The sequence below is a fragment of the Panthera pardus genome, unplaced genomic scaffold (genome assembly GCF_024362965.1).
Source record: "Panthera pardus isolate Hobbes unplaced genomic scaffold, ASM2436296v1 HiC_scaffold_16, whole genome shotgun sequence".
Lineage (NCBI taxonomy): Eukaryota > Metazoa > Chordata > Mammalia > Carnivora > Felidae > Panthera > Panthera pardus.
Window position 1 is genome coordinate 103,013,334 of NW_026526721.1, and position 22,039 is coordinate 103,035,372.

General features: G+C 39.4%; 1 protein-coding gene and 1 long non-coding RNA gene across 4 annotated transcripts in view; one reads left to right on the forward strand and one right to left on the reverse strand.

Moving 5' to 3' along the window:
• B3GALNT1 (beta-1,3-N-acetylgalactosaminyltransferase 1 (globoside blood group)) overlaps positions 1-22,039 on the forward strand; it is a 26,117-nt gene continuing 4,078 nt past the window's right edge. Inside the window, exons 1-5 of one of the 3 annotated variants that reach the window (XM_019440475.2) lie at positions 1,092-1,517; positions 1,604-1,699; positions 4,178-4,273; positions 18,051-18,114; positions 20,943-21,038. The gene's annotated coding sequence lies outside the window, so the exon portion shown is untranslated. Of the gene's footprint in view, positions 113-1,091; positions 1,518-1,603; positions 1,700-4,177; positions 4,274-4,497; positions 4,516-18,050; positions 18,115-20,942; positions 21,039-22,039 lie in introns of those variants that run through there. The other 2 variants (XM_019440472.2, XM_019440477.2) reach the window with 2 other exon arrangements.
• LOC128777290 (uncharacterized) overlaps positions 11,016-22,039 on the reverse strand; it is a 25,345-nt gene continuing 14,321 nt past the window's right edge. The window contains exon 2 of the long non-coding RNA XR_008422525.1: positions 11,016-11,083. This is a non-coding gene — a long non-coding RNA (uncharacterized LOC128777290). The remainder of the gene's footprint in view (positions 11,084-22,039) is intronic.

The following is a 22,039-nucleotide window of genomic DNA, read 5'->3' on the forward strand; positions in this document are numbered from 1 at the left end:
TGCGCGCGCCCGGCCGTGCGTGCGGCTGCGGGAGGCTGCGTGTGCGCGCGGGGCGGCAGCATCGGCCGCCCGCCCGCCCGTGTCGGAGCAGGGTTAGCGCCGCGCTCGGGAGGTGAGTGCCGGGCCGGGTCCCGTGGGGCGATCGGAAGCCTTGGAGACCCCAGTGCTGGGTGGCGGGCTCGGCCCTGGGACTCGCTTCTCCTGGAACGGCAGTTGCGGGCCCCGCGAGGCCAGGAGACGGGCAGGGCGGTGCCGCCCACTCCGGCCCTCTCGCGGAGCGCGGCCGGGGTTGCGCGGGAGCAGCCGCGTCCTGGGGCTCCGGCCACTGCGAAGAGCGGCTGCCGGATCCCGTTCGCCTGGGGGAGAAGGGGCCTGGCGGGGCCGTGGGCGACACTGAGGGGCGGTGGGACGTGTAGCGGGCCCAGGCCGCGGCCGCAAGGAGCACTCTGCCCTGCCTGCTCTGCCCTAGGGCGCAGCCCCCGGATCTCCGTCGCTCTGGGCCTCTCTGGCGACCAAGTCGGGGAGCAGCCCGGGGAGCGTTGGCCGCGGCGGCGGGGGACAGGACGCGGAGACGCCGACTTGTGTCTCAGTGTCGGTGGATTTCCCGGCAGGCCCGGGACGAACGCATTCCCAAGGCGCTGGGGAAGGGCCTGGGAATCGAATTATGAAATGCGGGAGCGTTCTTCTTCATGGGGAGGGTTTGCGAGGAATCTGGACCTAAGGAGGAGAATGGGCGAATTGGGCAGAGAGAAAAGGAAATCCCGAGGAGCTAGGGCACGCGATTTATAGGAGGCGATCTTAACGGGCATACAGGCATTTTAAAAGAAATCTGAGAGATGCAATGGAGTCTCACTTTTCCAAGCAGTAAGGAATGATGCCAGCAGCAAGCACGCGTTGCATTCCTATTTCCTTGTCTTCCACTCCTCATTGCTGGACTAGGAGGGAGATTTGCAAGGCCGAGATGGTTTTCTTTTACTCTGTTTTGCAAATAGTACCAGCGTTTACAAGGTGGCTGCCTCGTTAGGGAAAGCTACATCCAAGGAATAAATTACCAAACCGTATCTTTTTTTTTTTTTTTTTTTTTCCTGTTTTCAGAGGTAAGCAAGATTTGATTTGAGTTGGCAGTCTTCAAGTGGGGACAAGTTTGTATTTTAGCTTTCCCCAGGCGTCTTCTTAGAAGGATGTAAGGAGCCGATTTTGTGCTCTCAGAATGTGTTGATGTCTGATAAAAGCGCATCTGAATTTGTATCAATCTAGAGAAGGCAGCTGTTTATTAAGAGATAAGAGTCTAAGACGTTTTTTTCTCCTAGACTAGAAGGTTCATTCAAATGAATGGTCAGTGAGTAATTCCGGTCGTGAAAGTAAAGCCTGTTATCAAAACAGTGGCCAAATATTATTCCAGATTGGATGCATGAAGTGATTTGAGAGCAAGGAAGAAGAGAGGATCAAAGCTTTTCCAAAAAGGAAGAGAATGCCAAAACAGTATATGATAATTTGCTCCTGTAATAGTTTGCTAGGTATAGAACACTGATTTTAGATGTCGAATTGCCCAGTGTTGTTGAATTATGACTTAGATATATTCCTTTTCTGTTCTTTTGCTCAGTAGTTCACAGCAAATGTTTTTATTAAAGCATGGAATATGGAAATCAGCAGAAAAACTAAAAAAGCTAGTGCTTTAGTCTCATCTGAAATTCTGTGGGTAAGTTCATCTTACTTTAATTTAGAAATTATCCTAATTGGTTAAAATTGACTGTAATAGTCTCCTTTACAACATTTCAAGGATCATTTACACAGCTACAAATTCTTTTGTATATTCTAGTATATTTTTTCCCCTGAAGGATTTGAGGAATTGTAAGAGTTAAACTTTACTAAACCATTTTGGATGATACATATATTTCTAAAAAATTGGATTATTATTAAAATACTTGATATGTCAGGAAAATTTAACTATATAAACCTAATTTGGTGGCCATATTCAAGTTCAGACTCAACTCTTTATTCCTAAGAAAATACTCCAGTGGATACTTTTTCTTTTTATCCGTTAAAATGATTTGCCTTCTGTCTATGCCCAGTCCGCAAGTCTGTTCTTTCCACTGTTGGGTGATATGAGTAGACTCCCATTTGAGGAAGTGCCTTTATCCCATTCACAGCTGTATAACGTCCAGGCCAAATATGCTTTCCTCTTGCAGTTCTAACAGTTATTGCTCATCCCTGCTCACTGTGTGGTAACCACACTATATACAGCTTCATAAATGAGGTCAAATGTGGGGGGTCAAACAGAATGCTTTTAAATGGCCTTGCACAGCAGATGCATTCAAAAGTTGCAGTTCATTTAACAGCCTGTCTTTGGTAAATATCTCTTATGGGACTATGAACAATGGTTTTGTTTCAGTGAAAAGTTGGCCATTATAAATACTGATTTGCTTTTGGCACTAGAGCTTTTGGTACATTGTGAATTAGATGAGAGGGGAAGGTGAGGATATGCGCAGGAGACCTGGTGATTGGTAGGAGGCTCCTCTAGGTGAGGGGGGAGATAAAGCCACAGAACATCTTAAGGATGAGGCCCTGAAAGGCTGCAGGATGGAAGATTTGGCTAGGGAGATAACTTGGACCCCTTGAAGCTCTGAGAAATTAAGGAATAAAACTCAGAAAGCTAGAATACATTATTAATTTTTCATTCTATGTGTTTCTGACCTGGAATTAGCCAGGAAACCAAGCCTTTTGGTGTCTCTGTATAGCATCCATAGCCTAGGGTAGTACTTCTCAGCCCTGCCTACCCCTCTGGGAATCGTGTCATGTGGGGAATATGTTACCAGCACTAGGACCCCCTTTTAAGTTGTGAGACCCTTTGGGGTAATGAGGAAACATAGAGACGAAGGATCTTAGGAGACTGAGATTTTCTTGATGTTCTAAGGTATGCCAGTTCATGCCAAGAACACTTCCAGACCAACAGCCTGATTGGTGAATAAAGTTTTAATGAAGCACAGCCACACCTATTTGTTTAATATTGTCTGTGGCACCATTTTTGCTAGAAAGGCAGAATCAAGTGTCTGGGATAGACCATATGGCCCATGAAGAAAATATTTGCTATCTGGCCTTTTATTAAAAAAAAAAAAAAAAATGCCCACTCTTGGGCTAGAACATAGATGTCTGCTAAACTCCCAGGCTGTGCATTTTGAACAGCTTTATAAAGTTAGCATAAAGAAGCACTATATTTGGCTCCTATTTTGGTAACAGACTTTGTTTTCAAGGATGGAGATAGCCACTTTCTGAGAGGAAAAATTATATTACAATTTTTCTATATATTATATTAGAATTCTCTCTCAATTCTTATTTCTAATGTTAAATAGTTCCTTTCTCTAAACTGATGTAGGGTCTATAATTTGTGCTCTTCTCGAGCATCTGCACATTCTGAGAGTGCAAACTCAGCTCTCTGCCCTGGACCCTGACCACACATTTGGAGACATTTCAGCTGGGAGGTCGCCCTCCCATCTTCTCAAGGTGGGCTTTACTGATAATGTTCATTCTGAAACTTGGAGGCACAAACCTTCCTCCATGCTCTGCATTGTGTCAGCAACCTGAAGGCAAGACAGGTGTCTTCCCCATTGCATCCCCAACCTTTAAAACAGATCTGGCTGGGGCGCCTGGGTGGCTCAGTCAGTTAAGCGGCCGACTTCGGCTCAGGTCATGATCTCGCGGTCCGTGGGTTCGAGCCCCACGTCAGGCTCTGTGCTGACAGCTCAGAGCCTGGAGCCTGTTTCAGATTCTGTGTCTCCCTCTCTCTGACCCTCCCCCGTTCATGCTCTCTCTCTGTCTCAAAAATAAATAAACATTAAAAAATTAAAAAAAAAATAAAAAATAAAAAAATAAAACAGATCTGGCATACCGACTGACTGACTGACTGAATGAATGAAAGAAGAAACAGATGAACGAAGGACATTCAAATAACTAAGGGAAAGGTAATGAGTGACTTAGCCTGACAGACAAGAATGACAAAGGTATGTAATATTCTTAATCTGGGGCAACAATGAGAAGAAATATTAACTAGAGCAGCTTCCCCTATCCCCTTCCTCCAATGGGTAAAGCTGTTTATATCAAAACAGAGACAGGAAGCCCAGCTTTCAAGTCAGCCTTCCTGCTGTTCTGCCTCACTTGTGTGGTCTTTGTTCTGCTCCAGTTTTCCTAGGTTCTCTCCAGACCGAGTCATCTTGTTGCCTCTTTTCACGAGCTCTGTCACGTGGCTCTTTCAGACTGCCCACCCCTGGGTGCAGAGGTACGTCCATTTTTGCTGTGTTTGGCTCTTTGGGTCAGTACTGTATTCTCACAGCCCAGCATGAGCCCAAGAAGTATATGTTGAACAAATGATTGCCTGTGGAAAACACACTAGCCATGATGGATCAGCCAATTTTGAAACCGACTAGGCACTGTCATTGGGCTCACTTTTCCTTTTTTTTTTTCCAGAAAGACCTTTCAGTGCCCTGCCCACTTGAGAGAAACTTCATTCTTGCATGCTATGTAAGGCTTCCCTTAATCTTCGAGTGGAGGAACCCTTTTGGGTTCCAGTGTTTACCAAAGCTAATGTTTACCAAAGCTCAGCAATTTATTCAGGGTTATCTGAAGTATAAACTTATTAACATTCTTGCCAGAAGTTCCTCCATTTCTGAAAAGTATACTTGAAGAGAAGACTAGTTGGAAATTTATAAGTTCATGGGTTAGCTTTGACAGCTCTTTATCCCTGACAAAGATCAGAGATGCTGCACTACGTGGAAGAAAGTATGAAGATGCCAGGCCACCGAGATGAAAACAAATTAGGAAGGATGCATTGTGGTGTAGTGGTTTCGGAGCCCACTTAGGGGATGAGGACACCCGCATTCCCAGCCCTGCTTGCTGGCTGTGAGACCCTGACTAACCATCAGGTCTCCAAATCACAGTCTCCTCAACTGGAAAAGAAGTGCTGCAGTAGTAGGGCCTACATCCTAGATAGTTTTAATCAATAAACGGTGGAAATACGGAAAGTAGTTAGTCCAGCACCAGGACCAAGCAGGGGCTGTTGCTAAAATTATGGAGAGAGGGCAATGTGAAGAAAATGGATAAAGTAGAAAGCAAGTTTTTTTCTTTTTTTTTTAATATTTATTTATTTATTTATTTATTTATTTATTTATTTATTTTTAATATATGAAATTTATTGTCAAATTGGTTTCCATACAACACCCAGTGCTCATCCCAAAAGTTGCCCTCTTCAGTACCCATCACCCACCCTCCCCTCCCTCCCACCCCCCATCAACCCCCATCAGCAAATAAAATTTGACTCTCTACTATATGCCCAGCTGTGCTTTGGAGTGAGAGGGAGAAATGTAAGCTTTATCAAATATGCATAATCCTTAAAGTAGATCGATGCCACTTGAATATTTCACACCTCAGTTTGAAAACGTTAATGAGTTTTGTAGTTCTCCAGCTGCCAGAAGTACCTGTTGTAGGACTTCTGACAGTTCCAATCATTCCCAGGTATAGGAAGATTAGGGGGCAGGAGGAAGGCCACGGGAGAGGGGAGCATGTGTGGAAGAGGAACTAAAAAAGTGCATTTGGCGTGTGGATCGCTACTGCTAGTTCCTGTGGGCTTATATGCTCATGGGAGCAAAACATTGGGAACTTTAAGATGTTAGAGGAAACCTCATCTTTGGACTCTAAAAGGAAGCTTACTGGGGCTCCTGGCTGGCTCAGTCGGTAGAGCATGTGACTCTTGATCTCAGGGTTGTGCATTCAAGCCCCACATTGGGTGGGGAGCCTACTAAAAAAGAAAAAAAAGAAAGCTTACTGATCTGAAGGGAGAATGTGGATAAACTAGGATTTATTTACATGTTTACATGTGCTAGAGACCATGTGGTGTTACATAAGAGACACTGGGAGCTAGCTGCATGGTTTGTAAATGGAACAAATGTAAGTAAGCAAATTAAGTTAGAGGAGCACATAGTGGACCTTAATGATAACAGTGGTACTCTCTACTTAGTTCTTACTGTGTCCCAGCCCGGTCCTAAATGTTCAACATGTATTATTTCAAGAAACGGAGTTTCTGATTCGCTGGAATCAGATGGGGTGGGGCCCAAGGCTAACAAGCTCCTAGGCAGTGCCCGGGTACTATAGTCTGAATAGTGAGATCTAGAGCAGCAACATTGGAATCACCTGGAAAAGGTTTCACAATACTGCCACCTAAACCTCACCACCCTTTGTAACTCTCATTTAGTCATTAGTTTGGGGTATATACCCTGGCTTCCAGAGCTTTTCAGGTTCTCCAAGAGATTATAATATGCAGCAAAGTTTAAGAATCACTGGATTCAGAAAGAAAAGGGAAGAGAGAGGTAATGGTCAGACAGCACTGGTTGTGTTTGTTTCTAATGATAATCAGAGGAGGTCAGAATGGTAGAGTTTTATATTGCTTTGTTTATGAATTAATATGTTCAGTTTGACCGGGTACCAGAAGGGAAGTTTTCCTCACGATGTGTATTGATATGTGTGTCTCCCTCTTTATTTTTAATTTAAAAATTTTTTGTTTAAGTTTATTTATTTTGAGAGAGAGAGAAACAGAGCACATGAGCAGGGGAGGGACAGAGAGAGGGAGAGAGAGAGAGACTTCCAAGCAGGCTCCGTGCTGAACTTGAACTCATGAACTATTAAAATCATGACCTGATGGGGAGCCTGAGTGGCTCAGTCAGCTGGGCATCGGACTTGGGCTCAGGTTATGATCTCATAGTCTGTGAGTTCGAGCCCTGCATTGGGCTCTGTGTTGACAGCTCAGAGCCTAGAGCCTGCTTCAGATTCTGTCTTCCTTTCTCTCTATCCCTCCCCCACTTGTGCTCTGTCTCTCTCCAAAATAAATAAACATTAAAAAAAAAAAAAAAAAAAATGTGACCTGAGCTGAAGTCAAGAGCTGAATGCTTAACTGACTGAGCCACCCAGGCGCCCCGTGGTTCTCTCTCTTTATAAGAAATAGGACATGAGTGATGTGTGTAATTATGAATTGCATTAAACTCAATGTGCACAGGACCTTGTTTAGGCTACCAGGACTTCCACCTTTTGTAGTACTGTTTTGTATGTGGAAAAAGAGTCATAATGTTGCCCAATTGGCAGTAATTGTAATTATCTTTAATGATACCACATATTTTCTCCTTGGATGACCCTAAATCTAGTATGCATGGGCTTAGAATTTTATTGAAATGTGGTTTTTTGGTGATTTTGTTTGTTTTTGCATGTCTGGACCTGTTTTTTGTTTTTTGTTTTTAATGTTTATTCATTTTGAGAGTGAGAGATAGAGAGCAAGTGGGGGAGGGCAGAGAGAGGAGACAGAATCCCAAGCAGGCTCTGCATCTATCAGCACAGAGCCTGATACAGGGCTTGAACTCATGAACCATGAGTGAGATTATGACCTGAGCCGAAAACAAGAGTCAGATGCTTAACCACGTAACCAATGCCCCTCATGTCTGTACCTTTAAAAAAAATTTTTATTTTAACATTTGTTCATTTTTGAGAGAGACAGAGCATGAGTAGGAGTGGGGCAGAGAGAGAGGGAGACACAGAATCTGAAGCAGGCTCCAGGCTCTGAGCTGTCAGCAGAGTCCGACACGAGGCTCGAACCCACCAACCGTGGGCGCTTAACCAACCAAGCCACCCAGGCGCCCCATGTCTGTACTTTTTTAAGTGAACATGATCAGAATCAGTGCAGCCTATTAGAAGAAGGCTTTGTTTCAGAAGAAAGCCGAAGAAAAGTAAGCATACTCTAACAGATTCAGGAGTTTACTTTTGGATTCAATTTATTCTTGGGGATATTTTGTTAATAAATGAAAGGGGTAAAAGCACATTACCAGACCATTTGCACAGCATTCAGATACCCACCTAGTACCTACTGTGTGCTAGGCTCTAGGGATGTGGCAGTGAACAAGATGTACAAGGCCTTTCCCCTCACAAACCTCAGATTCTTGAAGGGAAGACAATAAACAAATAATAGACAGAAAATCTCAGGTGGTTTGATTGCCTACAGGAGAATAAAGAGGGGTGTGATAGAAAGTAGGGGCAGGGGAACCACTTGAGATAAGGGGTCAGGGAGGGACTCTCCTAAGTGACATTTTGCTGGGATCCAAAGCAGGAGAAGGAGCCAGACTTTTCAAGAACCAGTTTTTGCGTTAGAGAAACAGCAAGTGAAGACTCTCTGAGGGAGGGAAAATTTGAAAGTGTCAGGGCTCAGAACTGAAGCCACTGTGACTGAAATAGGGATAGGAGGAGGCGTGGCCACAGACGAGATGTATTCCTGAGAGACAGACTGGATAGATAGATCTTCTTCAAAAAATATGAACCTTGCTGTCCTTAAGCTCTCACTGTCTTTGTGCTTTGTTTTTGTATGGACAGCTCTCTAATGAACATATACTTGTGATTAGAAAAGTTTTATATGTTTTTTTAAAAAATTGAATTTGCTTTCCCTTTGTAGAATATAACCAACATTTTTGTACCCCAGGAAAGAATTTCAGGTTATTTTGGCTTAAATAATGGTACCATTGCAGTAATTCTTTGTTGTGTTTCTCTGGAGTCCTTGCATTTGGACTGATCCCTCCACCCACCCTGTCAGCCCCCCAGTTTATTTTCTAGTGCCCAGCATATTTGTGATGCCAAATAAGAAGGTCCGTATCTGCATGAATTATTAGTTGCCATTTGTTACTATTGTTAATAACTCATATTTCAGGTTTTGAGGGTGAGCATCCTGAGTCTTTCTGTGTAAAGATGGTAAGGTTGTGATGCTGCTTTACTGTGTTTAATCAAGGTTTGGTGGTAGTGAGAAATTAAAACCATTCAGAGTGATTCTGGTCAATAGAGATGTGGCAGACTCCCTGGCATAGGAAGGGTGGTGCCAAGAACGTGATATCTGGGGGCGCCTGGGTGGCTCAGTCGGTTGAGCGTCCGACTTCGGCTCAGGTTATGGCCTCACGGTTCATGAGTTCGAGCCCCACGTTGGGCTTTGTGCTGACAGCTCAGAGCCTGGAGCCTGCTTCGGATTCTGTGTCTCCCTGTCTCTCTGCCCCTCCCTTGCTTGCGCTCTCTCTCTCTCAAAAATAAATCTACACTAAAAATTAAAAATAAAAGAATGTGAGATTTGGAGTCCTGCTTGATTTTGTCCCTACCACCTACGAGCCCGTGACTTTGGGCAAGTTATTGACTCTCCCTGAGCCTCAGTTTCCTCACCTATTCAATGCAAACAGTAAAGGTTTCAGAGCACCTTTATTTGTGGACTGTCTTGAAGGTCCCGTGAGTTAGTGCCTGAGAACAGTTCCTGGTGCTCTCGCCACGGCTGGGCACCTAGGGCCAGCATGTCTTGTAGACATGATTGCACACAGTCACTGATTGACAAAATGATTGGATTGCCAAGCTGTTTTAACTTTTTTTTTTTTAAGTATAACATGCAAGAAGAAAGTATACTAATTAGGAGATGAATTATCACAGTGAACACACCTGTAAGCACCATCTAGGTCAAGAAATAGAACATGGCCGGAACCCCATAAAGTCCCCCCAGGGCCCTACCAATTATACTTCCTTCCTGTCTCCAGAGGTTATCAGTGCCCTAATTCTGACACCTTAGATTGCTCTTGCCTGCTTTTCGGTTTTGTGTAAATGGAATCATAGTATCTATTCTTTATGTGTCTGGCTTCTTTAACTCTACATTATATTTGAGAGACTCTAAAATGTCACATGAGGTTATAGTTTGTTCATTTCTGTTTTGTGGAAGGTGCTGTTACATAAATTTGTTTCTTCCACCATGGTTGTTTCCAGGTTGGAGTTATCATGGATGGTGTGCTGTTATGAATCTTCTGGAACATATTTTGGTGTCCCAATGTACTTGTTGAGTGTTCTTCCTAGGACTGGAGTTGCTACATCATAGGATACATGTATATTCAGCTTTAGTGAATAACACTAAAAAGTTTTCCAAAAACACTGAACCATTTTGTAGAATTTTTTTAACTCCAAACTACTGCTCAATTCACCAAAATTAGTTTATTAATTCAGTGAATACAAAGATGGGCTAGGACAAGATTTTTCCAAAAGGTAGAGTTCAATCCTGCCAGAGACTGAAAATTAAAATAGGTTCTTCAGATAGATTTGAGAAACATTGCATGATATATCCTCTTCTCAGAGAATGTATATTAGCATATTGAAAGCTGAGAAGCCCTCCATTAAAAAATACCAGTTTACATTCATTTGAATTATTTTGGCAGGGCGGGGAGGGGTGGATTTCCACAGAGCTCTTTTGAGGGCTCTGTAACACTTGGGGATAAGACATAGATGCATCCATCTTTGGTGCCAGAAAGTTCTGGTATTAATAACTGAGGAGAAGAAATCTGCATCTCAGTTCTTCTGCTCTCTTCTAAAACATTGGATGCAACCAACCTCTTATTTATTTCTGGAAGTTTTCTGGGCTTTTCTATTACTTGCAATGTTTCTTCAGCTTTTTATGTATCAACCACCAAATCGACCCGTAATTATTTGTGGTCACTGGTGCAGCAGCATCGTGCTGGGCTTGTGGGATAGAGAAGATGGTTTGCTTGGGGTAAATTATTTAAAATCTAGTTGGTGAATGCATGTTTACTTAATATGATCATAAGTTTACCTTTTATCAAATGGAAATTGTTTTAAAATTATAAATGTAAGTTCTTTACAGTGATATATGATATTATTTAAGAAGTCAGTAATAAAATAATAGTGTATTTCCTTGTTGGGCCTTTTTATATTTTTCTGCTCATCTGTGTTTTAGGTTCTTTCTGCCCCTCTCCTGGGACATGGGATTTAGAACAGTGTCAGAGCTCACAGAACTCATTCTTGTGCTAGGAGAGCGTCTGCCCTGTGCTCCCGCTGTCTGGGTATGAGCCAGTCCTAAGTCTCAGACCAGGCCAGCTTGATTTCTGTGACATCATAGTGTGTCCACATTTATCCACATACCCGAGTGTCACTTTAACTTCAGAAACCACTGACTTTGCTGACTGAATAGTCCATATTGTCCACGTAAACCTCACAGTAACTGCATCGGTATTATGGTGCTTGGTTTTAGCTGAAAAAAAAAAAAAAAAGACTTTTTTGAAAAGTTAAGTAACTTCCTCAAAGTCACACACAACCATTAAGTATTACAGCCAAGATTTAGGGTAAGCCATTTAAGTCCAGGCATTTTTGTTATGCTTTTTTCCTGTTTTGATAGGTTTAAAATACAAAGAAAACTAAAAATAGAAGAGAATACTTGTATTTCAATCATCCTGAATTAACAAATGCTAATTAATACTTTATAGTATTTGTGGCGAGTCTTCTCTTTCCCCTTTTCACTACACAACCCTTTTATTCTTCCACAGTGACACCCACACTGGTGAGTGTGGAAGCTTTTCCTGCAGTTTCTTTAAAAAATAGTTTTAGGGGCACCTGGGCTCACGGTTTGTGGGATCGAGCCCCTGCATCGGGCCCCATGCTAACAGTGCAGAGCCTGCTTGGGATTCTCTCTCTTTTCCTTTCTCTTTGCCCCGCCCCTGCTCGTTTTCTCACTCTTAAAATAAATAAACTTAAAAAAATAGTTTTGTGCGCATAGCTGCTTTTTAAAGCTCTCTTGCTTTTGTGCGGTTTAAAACTATATAAATTGTATTATATATGCATTTAATTTTTCAACTTGTATATTTTACTCAGCATTTTATTTTTTAATACTCTCGAAATTGATATTCTGTGTATAAATCCGATTCACTTCTTTTTAACTGTCTTCTAGGATTCCATTGGAAGACAGTAGCAGGTTTTATTTACTTATTATCTTATGGATAGAGATTTAAGTTGCTTCAGATTATCTGTTTTCATAACCCCATAGTAAGCATGCTTGTACAGGTCTCCATGCATGTACACATATGAGAGTTTTTCAAGGATGTAGTCCCAGGAAAGGAAAGTCTGGTTTTCAGTTCTCTAGATGCAACCATGTTGCTTATCTGCCACAGTGGGCTTGTACTTCAACCCTCAGTGTATGACAAATATCATTCACTCCAATACGTGATTAATAGTAAACTTTTTAATGTTTTCAGATGGGTTAAAAACTTGGTATCTGACTTTAATTTGCCTTTCCCTGGTCACTAGTGAGACTGACCCTCTTTTCATGTTTATCGGCATGTAATTGGAAGTTCTGAATTCCTCTTCTGTGAACTTATTCACACGTTACCCATTTTCCTTTTGATTTGTAAGCTTTATATAAACTTTATACAAATGAAAATTAATAACAGATTATTACAACTATATACTATCTAACAAATATAGTGCAAGGATTCTGGATACCAGCCCTTTGTTTTATTTGTTGTAAATATCTTCTCTGAGTCTGTGGCTCACATTTTAACTTGTCTTGTCCTATAAACTTTATATTCTAAGGTTACCCAGTGTATTTCTCCTGTCTTTTATGGGATATGCTTTTTGTAATTTGTTCACAAAGGCCTCTGCCACACAGAGGTTCACAAATATATTCTGTATTTTTCTGTAATCATTTTAGTTTTGCTTTTTAAAATTCTTTTACCCACCTGGAACTTTATTTTGAAAATAAATATGAATATAGTTTTTTTTTTCCACATTTATTCTGAAACCATTTGTTGAATCTTTCCCCCACTGGTTTGTGAGGCAGCCTCTGCCATTTTTCAAGTCCCTGTGTATGGGTACGTCTGCTAAGTCCCTGCGTATGGATACATCAGCTTTGGTCTTAGTGCTGCTCAGCTATTTCATCTGTTGGTCTGCCATTCTGTTTTCATAACTATAGCTCTGCGATAGGATTTAATAACAGCCAGCCCACCACCATCCCACCTTCATTCTTTGTTTTCAAAATTGTATTGGTTGTTCCAAATCAAGAAATTTTCATCATAATGTTATGTATTTATTGATTAATTTGGAGACGTGGACTCTTTTGAGTCTTTTGAATCTTCTTATCCTTGAACACATTATCTCTCTCGTTTACTCACATCTTTTTGGGGTTTTTTTGTATTCTTCAGAAAAGTATTTTACTTTTCTACATTAGGGTCCTGCACATTTTTTGTTAGCTTTGTTTGACACTGTAGTTTTTGTTGCTGTTGTGGTTTTCCTTAGACTTTTTTTTAAATGATAGAAATCTTTTTTAAACTTTTTTTTATCTTATAGAGATAGCACCAGCAGGGAAGAGGGGTGGGGGGGGGGGGAGAGAGAGAGAGAGAGAGAGAGAATGAGAATCTCAAGCAGGCTCCACACTAAGCGGGATACGGGCTGGATCCCACAAACCCAGGATCATGACCTGAGCTGAAATCAAGAGTCGGGTGCTTAACCAACTGAGCCACCCAAGCGCCCCTAGATTTTTGTTGTTTTTCAGTGTTTTTGGTATATATGTGAGCTCATATCCAACATCTTGGTACACCTGTCAGTTCTTACAAGTTGTCTTTTTCCTCTTGAGTTTTCTTTGTAGATGATTACATAATAATGAAAATAATGGCAGGTTTCTTTTTCTCTTCTTTAACAGTTTTTACATCTTACTTCCTCTTGTTTTAGTGGACACTGACACGCACTAAAAAAACACTGTTTTCCTGACTTTGGTAGAAATATTTCTAAAGTTTATCCTTAAGTTTGCTACAGTTTCTCTAACAGGTTAGACTCTTCCCTTCTGTTCCTAATGTTTGTTTTTTTAATAATTGTCTTTTTTGGGTTTTTGTTTTTCATTGTTTTCTGCTTTATCTTTATTATCCCTTCTGTTTTCTTGTTTATGTAATAACATTGGAATTATTTTTTTTAACTTCTTGAGCTAAGTACTCAGCTTATTTATTTTCAATCTTTTTAAAAAAACATATTACCTACTATGCTTGAAAGTCTTCATACTGTATCAATTCTAGTTATGTGACATATTCTGGTAAGGCAAAGGTATTGGGATGAAAAACAGATCAGTGGTTGCCTGGGAGTTCAGGGAAAGCTTGATTAAGGGACACTAGTAGAATTTTTGTTATGATGGAATTGTTTCATATCTTGATCGTGCTGGTGGTTACAGGTACAGAAGAGTAAAATAAAAAGGGTGAATTTTACTGTATGTGAGTTATATATCAGTTAAAAAATCAAGTGGATACAAAACAATGTGTATAAAGTAATTCTACTTTTAAAAATGTATATTATTTTAAAAGGTTGTTAGTTTTCTGTAAGGACTACTTTAGTTACATCCAGTGTGTTTTTATACGTAGCACTGTGTTTAAAAAATTTTTTTTTAATTTTTTTTTAATCTTTATTTATTTTTGAGAGAGAGACAGAGTGTGAGCAGGGTAGGAGCAGAATCCAAAGCAGGCTCTAGGCCCCGAGCTGTCAGCACAGAACCCGACACAGGGTTTGAGCTCCTGAACCGTGAGATCATGACCTGTGCCGAAGTCAGATGCTCAACTGACTGAGCCACCCAGGCGCCCCTAAAATTTTTTCTTAATGTTTTATTCTACTTTTTGAGAGACAGAGAGAGACAGATTGTGAGCAGGGGAGGGGCAGAGAGAGAGGGAGACACAGAATCCAAAGCAGGCTCCAGGCTCTGAGCTGTCAACACAGAGCCTGACGTGAGGCCCGAACCCACGGATGTGGAATCATGACCTGAGCTGAAGTCGGACGCTCAACCAACTGAGCCACCCAGGTGCCCCTTATCTGTGGCACTTCAAAATGGGGAGGAAATTTTTTTTATTTTCATTGTTTTGAATTTTAATGTATTCATGTGTTTTAAAAATCAAAATAATACAAAAGCTATGTAACTTACAAAGTAATATTACTGAGTAATATTTTTTAAGTAATACACCAAAGTAATATAAAAAAGGGATGCTCTCACTCCTTCTCTCATCCACCCCATTTCTCCCTGCCCACTGTGTCTTTTCATTGTTTTTCTCATACACATACAAATACATATTTTTTATTTCCTCTTCCTTTTGACACAAAAGTTGGCACACTGTAGACATTGTTCTATATCTTCTCCACTTAATATATTGTACAAATCTTTAATGTCAGTAACATCTGTATAGTATTCCATTGTGTGGATGTTTCATTGTTTACGTAAGTAATCCCTCATTAATGATCCCTTGGGTTATTTCCAAATATTTGCTATTATAATGTTGTACCTAATAACAATAAAATGTCTTAACATTTTAGACATAGACAGCTGTGTCTAAAATAAATTCCAGGAACAAATTTACTGAGAAAAGAGTAAATGTATTTGTCATTTGTATACGTATGTCCAAATTGCACTCCATTGAGATGTTATGGTTTTCTACTCCACTATACATGAATGAGAGAGAGAATATGTTTTCCTCTCTTTAGTTTTTATTACTAAAATATTTTATTTCTTTATTTTTTTAATATTATTTTTAATTCTTTTTCAAGTTTATTTATTTTAAGAGAAAAAGAAAGAGGCAGAGAGACGAAGAGAGAGAATCAGAGAGGCAGGCTCTGTGCCATCAGTGCAGAGCCCAATGAAGGGCTCAAACCCACAAACCATGAGATCACAACCCAAGCTGAAATCAAGACTTGGATGCTCAACCGACTCAGCCACCCAGGAACCCCATTATTGAAATATTTTAAAGTGAATACGGCTATCTTGGCTTTCTACTCCTAAATATATACTCTTAAAAATAGGAAAAGGTTTTTTAATTTTACATTATTTTTAACAGCTTTATTGGGATATGACTTACATACCCATAAATTATTTAACTGTACAATTCAGTGATTTTTACTAAATTCACAGTTCTGCAACCATGACCCAATCAAATTTTAAAGTATTTCCTTTACCCCAAAAAGATTCTTTATCTCCATTTGCAACCAGTTGCTGGTGCCACCGCTGGGCAACCACTAACCTGTCTATAGATGTGCCTTTCATGTTTCATATTAATGGAGTCATATATATATATATGGTCTTTTGTGTTGATCTTCTTTTACTTAAGACTCATGTTTTTCAGGTTCATCCACATCCTGAATTCTTAAAACTGGTATTTGTTACAGCCTGTATCAGTGCTTTGTTTCTTTTTGTAGCTGAGTAGCATCATTATGTAGAAATACCACATTTGTTTATCCAGGAACATTTTCTTTTGTAGCCAGCTAACATTATCACACCTAAATAGATTAGTAATCCTCCTGGCATCACCTGATATCTATGTTGTATTCAGATTTCTCCAGGATCCGGTCCAGGACCATACATTTGCAATTGGTGTGTCCTTAAACCTCTTTTAACCTACAGCCATCCCCTTTTTCATGGTTCTGACCGGCTGAAGACACCATGCTGGTTGACAGTCCCAGTTCCTTGATTTCTTTGAGTGTTTCCTGTGGTGTTCCTTAGCTTGTTCTTCTATCCTGTATTCATGTAAATTTTGATTAGATTCCAGTTAAACATTTTTGGTTAGGATTCATCAGAGACAATGTTGTGACTTTACAGCGTAGCTCACTAGGAGATAAATAGCATGAAATTGTGCCATCATTCTGCTAAGATTGATGATTAGCACTCTGATTCCTCCAATGTAAATTTTACATTGTTTTAGTCCTTGTAAGTAAAAGGCAGTCTTTGGGGGGTTACTTGGGTACCTTATTAATCTTTCCTTTGATGATTAAAACGCTGATTGATCATCATTGCCCGAATCAATAGTTTCATGAGAGGTTGCAAAATGATAGCTTTCTTCTGTCATTCTACCTGCAGTTATAACTGGCATTTTTCTATAAAGAGGACTTTTTCCTCTTCAGTCGTAACATTTGTCCCCCTGAACTATAGATCATTGTTTAAAGCAGAAAAAAAATGCTTGGCTTCTTCCCCCGTACCCCTGCAAACCAATAGATTTCAGTTAAGTGGTTGATGTAATAGTGCCTTTACAATTTCCAATATGATATTCTCTTTAAATTTATGGATTAAACAGAAACTATGTGTAAGGGTGTTGAGTTTCCAAACAGGTTTTTTTTGTTTATGTGTTTTTCAAGTTGTGTTTTTGTCATAATTATATTGTGGTTAGATAATGTGGCCTCTGTGAAGTTGAGGTTTGTTTTGTGTTGTTTTTTTTTTTCTCTGTAAGTAATCTCTACACCCAGTGTGGGGCCTGAACTCATGACCCTGAGATCAAGAGTCTCATGCTCAACAACTGAGGCAGCCAGGCGCCCCTGTTGAATTGAGTTTTGAAAGTTCTTGAGATGACTTATATAACCTAACATGAACAGTTTTTTAATGAATATTTCATGTGTTCTTGAAACAAATATTCCATTCTCTTAGATCAAGATTATTAATATTATTTGAAACACTTATATCCTTATTTTTTGCCTGCTTGATTTAGACAGATTTGTTCAAAATCTCCCATTAGGATTATATATGGGTGCCTGGGTGGCTCAGCCGGTTAAGCGTCCAACTTTGGCCCAGGTCATGATCTCACGGTTTGTAGGTTTGAGCCCATGTCAGGCTCTGTGCTGACAGCTCAGAGCCTGGAGCCTGCTTCAGATTTTGTCTCCCTCTCTCTCTGCCCCTCCCCCACTCATGGTCTGTCTCTGTCTCTCAAAAACAAACATTAAAAAAAAATTTTTTTTTAAATCTCCCATTAGGATTATAGATTTTTTCCATTTGTACTTAGGCTTTTCCGAGTTTGCTTTATATATTTTTGAGGCTATGTTTTATGTTGATATAGTTTCATAACTGTTAAATTATCTTGTTGCATGGCTCCTTTTATCAGTAACAAAATCTTATCCCTTTTAAATGCTGTTCATTTAAAATATGTGACATGAGGGGGCCTGGAAGCTCAATTGGTTAATCGTCCGACTTCGGCTCAGGTTATGATCTCATGATTCATAAGTTCGAGCCCCACATCAGGCTCTCTGCTGTCAGTGCAGAGCCTGCTTCAGGTCTTCTGCCCCCCTTGCTTTGCCCCTCCCCCCTCTCCAAAATGAACATTTAAAAATGAATAAATATAATATGTGACATTAATAATTAACTACAGCAGCCTTCTGATTGACATTGTCATGATACGGTTTTTATTTACTAATTTTAAAACTTTTATGTTGTTTTGTTTTAGGCATGCATCTTATAAGCAGTATAATGGCAGAATTTTAAGCCACGTTGAGAATCTCTTTCAGGAGGTAGGTTTATATTTACTCTGACAGTACATTTATATTTACTTCTGATATCTTTTGTGTTTTCTATTTGCCTTGCATTTTCTCTGCTTTTTTCTTCTTCTCTATTGGTAGCTTGCTTTGTTTCTTTTATTTCTCAGTGTGGAAGATACGTATTCCATATCTGTTCTTTCAATAGTCACTCTCAAGGTTAATAATGTACATTCTTAAATGATTTTTTTTGTAAAATGTTAAAGTTTATCACTCCTTGTTCCTCTTGAATTAGGTAAGAATATTAACATATTTTAATTTTTCACATATTTTAAGTCTTTTTACAGCAACCATGTCATTTTTGTATAGTATTTCAGTTTCACTTTTTCTGACCACATTAAAAAAAATTGTATTCTTGTTCTTCTCTCATTTTGTTTTACAGTACCTGTACTTACTAGTTTTCACGGTCTTTTAATGGCCTCCTGGCTTACATCTGTTCCTTTCATGCCATTCCTTCCTCCTGAGTTCACTTTTCTCCATACTAAAACATATTCTGTTGATACTTCTCCCAGCTAGAGTTTGTGGACTTTGTAAGTCCTAGTCTGTTTGAAAGTGTCTTTATTTCACTTTCAGTTCACTTGAAATCTCTAAAATTCATCTATAAAATAGGTACAGTAAAACCAGCTGGCCCACTGTATAGAGTTACTGGGGGAATACTAATAATACTTGCAAACACTTCATCAACTGTTTAAATATGTGTGTGTATACATAACATGATTATATGTAAAGTGCTATTATTGTAAGCTAATGTAAGTCCTGGTAGATTTATATTTAGAATTACTATATACTTAACCTTTTAAAATAATTCCTCACTATGTTGAGATAATATTTACTGAAATTAGAGAGGATAATACCTAATAGACATATCATGAATTGTACGTGGCTACACTTTGGGAGAAGAACCTGGGGTAAGATGAAACTCAGAATCCTGCCTGCTCATTTAGGGTTACTACCATTCAGTTGAACTTTGAGGTATGCAAGCATAAAACTAAAAAAATTTTTTGACTTTGTTTTTATCTATGTACAAAGACAATACACAAATGGCATGGAAAATCTAAATGATACAAAAAGAAAAACGAAAGAAAGAAGAAGTCTTCCAGAAATCCCGCAGAATAGAAGCCATTGACATACTGAGACATATCCTTCTAGAAAATCTTGCTTAGCATATGTGACTATATGGGTTTAAGGACTTATACCACATAAGCAGTTTTGCGATTTTCATTTGCTATATATCAAGGGAAGATATAGGTAAGCTTCATCGCATATAATAAATAAATATATGCTGTTGTATGGATAGATCATAATTTTGTTTAACCAGTTCCCAATTGTGAGGCATTTAAAATCACATTTTTCCATATTATAAATTACACACAGTTGCCTGCTTACTTCTTTAGGATAAATTGCTAGGTGGTAATTGCTTGGTTAAAGAGTATACACATTTAAAATTTTGATACGTGTTTTCAAATTTCCCTCCAGAGTGCATGAGAATACCTTTTCCCCCACACATACTGACTATTGTCATGTGGGTTTTTTTTTTTCCTTTAATTTGCTGATTTGAGATTTTTGTCAATATTTCTGCTTCCTTGTAAGTTTGAACATCTGTTCTTATTGATCATTTGTAGTTCTCTTGAGAATTTCTCTTTCCGCCATTTATTCTCTTGTAGTGTTCATCTTGTACTTAATTTGTATGAACTCTTTTTTTTCTTTGGGTTTACAAATCTTTGTCATAAATCTCAGGTTGTTTTTTTTTTTCTCTCCAGTTTGTTTTTTAATCTTTCATCCTTGTTTGTGTTTTTTATTGTTGTTTGTTTTTTTAGTTTTTTGTTTGTTTTTTATTTTTATTTTGTTTTTGTTTTTGTTTTGCTTTTTAACCTTGTTCAAGAAATTTTTGAAATCTTTATTTGATCAAAATTTCCTTTATGGGTTCTAGATTGTTTCCCTATAGTTGAGTAATTGAAAAGTCTTCCCCATTTCAAAATTACTAAAATGTTCATCCATATTTTCTTTTAGTGCTTTTAAAGGCTCATTTTTCTTCCATTTGATCTTTAATTCATTGGAAAAAATTGTATATAAGGAAAAAATTTGTATGTATACAAAAAATTGTATACAATTGTATATAATTGTATATAAAAATTGTATAATTGTGTGTGTGTGTGTGTATATATATATATATATATATATATACACAATTGTATAAAATTTGTATATATAATTGTATATGTCAGTGACTCCCTGTCTTTTATATCCTGCTCTCATTTTCAAACTTGACTAGTAAAAGCCAGGATATGAGCCACTGAATCATGGCAGGAAGTGAGATGTGTCGCACTGTTTCTCTTCTCACTGTTTATTAATGTGCCTTGGGTTATTTGTCACTAGAGATGGAGGTTCAGAGGGGAAAGATGAATTTGGGAAGGGTTGCCTCCTGTGAATGCATACATGGAACACAGAATTAAAGACAGGATACCAGCAGAGTGTCTCTTAGAAGTTTTATGTTTCACCCTATTTTAGTGACCCCTGAGTTCTTTATCCAGGGAAGTAAAACTGGTATGGTGATCTAAGACACGAGCTGACCTGAGAATTTAGCTTATGTTTTAAGCCTTGAATACCAAGTGCTGTTTTCCATGATAAAGCCATGAACTCTTGAGTTCTGTGGACTAATGGTAACTTTTTTAACTTTTTGTTTCAATACATGTTCCTAGTTCAGAAAGAAATCGGAGGAGGTGGGCGTGCTTCATTTACCATCTTTGATTTCTAATTCCCTGACCCATAAGTAAATGTGGTTACATTTTTTATATGTCTTACAGAAATTTCAAGCATTATTTTTGACTACTACATACTACTGACTGTTCGGTTGGTGAAATTGAAGATCTTTCACTCAGAAGAAATAAATCAAGAAGGAGGTAAGAAATAGAAATATATTTATGGCTTCAAAACATATTTTTCTTTAAATAGTAAGAACTCATAGAGATTATTTTTCCAGGATAACCCGTTTGACAATAAAAATCAATTTAGAGAACACAGACAGGACACAAAGGCTGCCAAGGGTGGAACACAGCTGGGGACCAGACTCTATTTATTGAACACTTAATGGCCAGTGAAATGCTTTGCACATGTTGTCACCCTCCACTGTATTTGACATCTTTAGTGTAGAGATGTGGAAACTGAGGCTCCAAAAGGAAGAACATACCTGCTTGCCCTGTTTGTTAAAGGACAGAGCTGGGTTGTAGACTCTGGTCTCTCTGCCCTTAGAACCACCTGTGTTGTGGGTCCTTGAAAGACTTTTCCCTCTTTTTGGACTAGAGAATTTCTCTTCTCCTTGCTGCTGTTTTATTTTCTTTGTGGGCCCATAGCAGTAGACATCACAGCCACAGTCACATTGTCACATTTAAAAACCATGGCTTGGGGCGCCTGGGTGGCTCAGTCAGTTAAGCGGCCGACTTCAGCTCAGGTCATGATCTCGCGGTCTGTGAGTTTGAGCTCCGCGTCGGGCTCTGTGCTGACAGCTCAGAGCCTGGAACCTGTTTCAGATTCTGTGTCTCCCTCTCTCTGACCCTCCCCCGTTCATGCTCTGTCTCTCTGTCTCAAAAATAAATAAATGTTAAAAAAAAATTTTTTTTAAAAACCATGGCTTATAGGAGCGCCTGCATGGCTCTATCAGTTAGGCGTCCGACTCTTGGTTTTGGCTCACAGTTCATCAGTTTGAGCCCCATGTCAGGCTCTGTGCTGACAGTGTGGAGCCTGCTTAGGATTCTGTCTCTCTCCGTCTTTCTGCACCTCTGCTTCTTGTTCTGTCTCTCTCCCTCTCTCTCTCAGAATAATAAACATATTTTTTTTAAAATACAGGGGCGCCTGGGTGGCTCAGTCTAAGCGTCCGACTTCGGCTCAGGTCATGATATTGCGG